This window comes from Serinus canaria, chromosome 3 (assembly GCF_022539315.1).
Source record: "Serinus canaria isolate serCan28SL12 chromosome 3, serCan2020, whole genome shotgun sequence".
NCBI lineage: Eukaryota > Metazoa > Chordata > Aves > Passeriformes > Fringillidae > Serinus > Serinus canaria.
In genome coordinates, this window is record NC_066316.1 from 102,849,417 (window position 1) to 102,854,703 (window position 5,287).

Below are 5,287 nucleotides of genomic sequence, written 5' to 3' on the forward strand. Positions count from 1 at the left end.
AGTCCTGTGCTGCCTAAAAATGACACAATTTTTTGGACAGAGGAAGGCCCCAAAGGCTCCATATGTTGCTCTCATGCTGGGCTGACTTATTTGAGGGGAAGGTCAGCCCATTGTGCAAAGGGTCAGGGAGTGAATAACACATTTGCCGCATGCCTGGGAGAGGAAGCTTGAAGCTGGGAAGCAGGTCAGGCTTTGTAATTCCCATCAGGCTCAGCATCCTTCAGGAGTTATTCCAGCTTAGAGTCTGTACAGCTTCAGCATGTGTTTTCAGATTTGTCTCTTTTTATCCAAAAGAAAAAAAATCTCTAGGCTTTGGAGGATTAAAAAGCAGGCCTTGATTACAGATCAAAACAGAAGTTTTCTCTATAGTGATGCTGTGCTTGAAAAGACAATGACAGATGTGAGCTGAAGAAAAATTTTTATCCTCCTCTATCTATTTTCTACAACACTATGTGAAATGATAATTCACAAAAGGTGTTTCAAAGACCTTCATTTCCAGATTTTTTTTTTATCTTTTTTTTTTTTAATGTGTGAATCAGCAGATGTAAAGGAGGACATGAACTTTATACCACTGGACTCCTTTTCCCTAGGAAACCATTCCCTTTCTACGATGGTCAGTCAAAACCTTCCCTCTGGATAGACAGTAACTTTCACAGCTGTGCAGTCCAAATGGCACAAGAGCTTCTCTGACAGAAATTTAGATACTGTTATTATGCATTGGAGGGAAAACATACAGGAAAAACAATAAATTTGCTGTCAGTTTTAAATTGTTTATTTGCCTGTGTATCAGTTGACTTTTTAAAAATTGTCTATTGGTTCTAAAATCAAGGTCAAAATAAGTATAAGATGTGCTTTTCATACTTCAGCAGACAAAAGTCAGTAGTTTAATACTTTGCACAGAAACAAAAAATAAGTACTTTGACTACCTGCATGTTTTTTGTTTTGATTAGACTTGAGTTCAGGCAGGATAAGGAATATTTAAAGCTTCTGACTGAATTTACTAAAATGAGACTAAATCACACAGAACAAAGACCACCAGATAATCTGACTGTAAGGGACAAGTATTGCCAAATAAAATGATAATTTATTTGAAGCAATGTCCAGATGCCTGAGTTATCATCTCAGGGAAGGAATATGTGTTATATGCTGAAGGAACTGATCAGATAGAGCACCAGAAAGCTGTCTTGAAAAGAACTAGCCACAACTACAACAAATTATCAAAATCCATGCACAGAGCTAGGAGATGCTTGCAATCTTCTAAATTTATCCTCTTGCCTTGAACTCCTCCATTTAGAACAGCACACTCACGTATCACATCAGAACTATTAGGGAGCCAGTTGCTACCAATCATCTTCAGCCCTTCAGTCCACAAAAACCCTGTCCTCTCCTTTTTTACTCTTCATACCATAGGATTATGAATGCAAAGGGATTAATACCCAGTTTAATTCTGCACACTGAACAAAATTAAGAATGCCTTGAAGAGAATAGACTTAAAATCAAGAATATGGAGTGTATAAAATACACAAAAATAGATACTCTGACACAGTCTTGAATGAATTTACACTAAAAAATATGCTAGGGTCATGTTTCAGCATTTTAATGTTTAATCATCTAGATTTCACCTTTGCTGTAAGCCCACTGTCCATGTTAATATCTTAGTCTTCACTTGTTCAACACAAAGTTTGTCACCATATTTGGCTGAGGTGAAAATTGCTGAAAGGCGTAAAGCTACTTTGACACCTTGGAAACCTGCATCATCTTTGCTCAAATTATTACTGAAAGAATCAACTTCCTATGATACACAGATATGACAGTCACATCCCTCATTCAGTGAACTGGAGAAACAATTGAAAACCTGCAAGGATAAAGCTGTCTTTTAACATCAGCATTGAAAGGAAGTTTCAGCAAAACCCATGGTTCAATATACTACACCGTCTACCGAAGGATTAAGTGAAAAAGCAAAACTTTAGAAAATGCTGGAATGCTTCAGAAGATTTCAGAAGCATTACCCAGGGTTCAAGAACTGGAGCAGATTAGAAAAATACAATTTGCATGTATTTTTGAGAGTATTCATAATGCATTTTTGAGAGTATTTTTGAGAGTATTCATAAAGCTTCACTTGATCATCACAAGCCTGATCTCTCTAGACACGTCCTCTTCAGGGAGAGAAGCAAGGTGTGTTTCCCTGGGGAGCCTTTGGGAGTGACCCTATCCGACTGAGCCAACCTTTGTGAATAACCCATTTCAATGCAAAATCAGCTCCCTGTTTGGATTGCCTATCCCCATCCTCAGGCCAGCTCCAGCCATAAATCTGACTGCAATGCAGAGTGCAGGTCAGGAGCAGCACCTCCCTCTTGGCTGGAGCCCAGTGGCTCCATGTGAGCAGTTGGTTTAAGTGCTTTGCTGGAGCAGAGCCACGCTGCTCTGCACCTCCCCGGATGCAGCCACAGATGGGCATGTGCATATCTGTGTACAGCAACTTCTGCAGGGTCATCAAGGAGTTAAAATCAGACACTACATCTACCACAGCCCTTTGAGCTGGGATCCAGTCAAATTTTACAAGGTAAACAGGATCAAGAGGGGTCATACAAGAAGCAGAGACATATAGAGATGCCCTGAGGCTGCAGGGAGTGATTTTAATAATGTGAGAGGTGGCACTTTTTCTCAGTGCACTAATACTAAACACAAATCAGACTTCCCAACCAACTGTGACTAGAAAAGAATGCACAAACTCTTAGGAAACAGGAAAGAGAGCAGAGAAATATGTTCATTTTAAAGTCCTGGCAGGAGACTGTTATAGTTAACTGCTATAGATAGCCAAAACAGTAAATATTTGCTATGAAAGGTTAAAAGTAAGTGGATACTATCCATTTTCTCAAACAGAAGAAAAAGAGGATGCTTTCAAATTTCTCTTTGACTTTTCCCCAAATTATGTTTCTAAACAACTGGTGAGGCCTTACCTTGAATATTCTGGGCAGTTTTGGGTGCTACAATGTAAGAAAGATACTGAACTATCAGAGAGTGTCCAAGGGAGACAACAAAGATGGTGAAGGGCCCTGAGGGGAAGCTGTGTGAGGAGTGACTGAGGTCACTTGGTCTGTCCAGCCTGGAGGAGACTGAGGGCAGACCTCACTGCAGTTACAGCTTCCTTGGGAGGGGAAGGGGAGGAGCAGGAACTCATCTCTGTCCTGACCAGGGACCGGATACAAGGGAATGGCCTCAGATCAGAGGAGGTTTAGGTTGGATATCAGAAAAAGTTTTTTCCCTCAGAGGGTGCTTGGGCACTGGAACAGGCTCCCCAGGGCAGTGATCACAGCACCAAGACTGAGAGATCTCAAGGAGTGTTTGGACAACAATGTCAGTGCCATGGTGTGACTCTTGGGCTGTCCTGTGCAGGACAGGAGTGGGACTCAATGATCCTGATGCCCCCCTTCCAACTCAGCAAATTCTGTGATTCTGTGATTCTATGATTCTATGAACAACAACAAAATTTTAAAAACTACATTTTAATTGAAAATTAAACATGAAAAATATCCTCAAGTACTCATATATTACAAGGAACATCATCTCAACTCTGGTGATTCTCAAATAGTTTCAGATATATAACAAGTTTTCTCACCTTTTGATCCCCAATAATAGGCATAGAATATAATTCTATCGTATTTCGGGGGGGTCAATTGCAGATGATGTTTGGGGGTTTTTTTTGGTTTTCTTTTTGTTTTTTTCTTTTTTATTTTAATTCTGAAATGGAAATATTTCAATGCACACAAGTAGAAGTCTCACATATGGTTATCAGGCTGCAAGGTGTTTGGGAACACCACCAACTGAAAAACACTAATGCACAGAACATTATTCAGTACAATACAGTCCAATCACAAAATTGAGCAGAATTTATTCAGACACAAAGGAGCCAATATTTTCAGCCATTTATATTTAAATGTTAGGCAAGTCAACCAGCAAGACAGGCAGGTTCAAGCAGGCAGGTCCAAGGCTCAGACCCCAAGGTTTACTGCTCCCTGCTGACCCATTGTGTGTTTTTGCTGAAGCAGAAGGGCTGCAGGTTTCCGGCCCCAAGCCTCTACCATCAGCAGGATGCTGAACACCCAAGCAAGACACACTCCCTTGGGTGACCTTACTGCAGCCTTTCAGTGCCCAAAGGGGGCCCACAAGAAGTTTGAACAGGAACTGTTTACAAGAGCATGCAGTGATATAACACAGAAGAATGGTTTCAAACTGAAACTACGTTTAGGTCAGATTTTAGGAATAAATTCTTTCCGGGGAAGCTGGTGAGGCTCTGGCACAGGCTGCCTAGAGGAGCTGTGGATGCCCTTTCCCTGGTGGTGTTCAAGGTTTGGGCTTTGAGCAGCCCGGTTCCTGCCCATAATATGGACATTGTGCAGATGATCCTTCATTTTCCTTCCAACCCAATTTTCTACGATTCTACCATTGTCTGAAAGCTCCACTCAAATCCAACTTCCCAGGAAACAGTGTCCGGGAAACAGAACAGAATTTCCCCCTTCAGGGAAAACTGCAGCAAGAAGGCACCTTTGATATTTCTCCTGACAACATTTCAAACAGCGGCCTTCGGCCCTCAGAGCACGGAGAGCAGCGCGGTGCTCCCCGCCCGGCCCGGCCCGACTCGACTCGGCTCGGCTCGGCTCGGCCCGGCCCGGCCCGGCTCGGCTCGGCTCGGCTCGGCTCGGCTCGGCTCGGCCCGGCCCGGCTCGGTTCGCAGCATCTTCCAGCGCCACCTGGTGATCCCCAGCTCCTCTCCTCCCTGTCTCGACGCACGCATGAACTTTTATTTCCTGGCTGCTTTTCTCCACCGGCATGATGGAGCTGAGGATAGACTGAAATACACCCAGTTCTGTTTCTGCAGGGCACCTTGGCTGGCCGCTGGATCTGCCTCTGCTTTGCGCTTTTTGTACCTCTTCTTGATAAGCTTTCCTGGAGGAAAATAGAGTTTTACCTCTAAAGTAACAAAAGGAATAGTTTATAGAATTAATTACTTTCATAGACAAGACCCTAATAAATTAACAGCAGCTTGCCTTTCCCGCTGGTGCAGAAAAAGAACTTCAAATGGCTGCCCAGTTGACTTTCTAACATGGAAAGGAGTCTGAAAGCAGATTTACAGTCAATGTCCAGGAGAAAGATGAGAAGACCAAACAATGTGTTATCCTGGGAGTAGATCATGCTCCCACTGCCCAGCAAAAGCATTCAGGCACTGATTTCAGAGGGAGCTGATTGTACTCAGTCACTGTTTATCTGATCACCTGGTGGGTGCCAC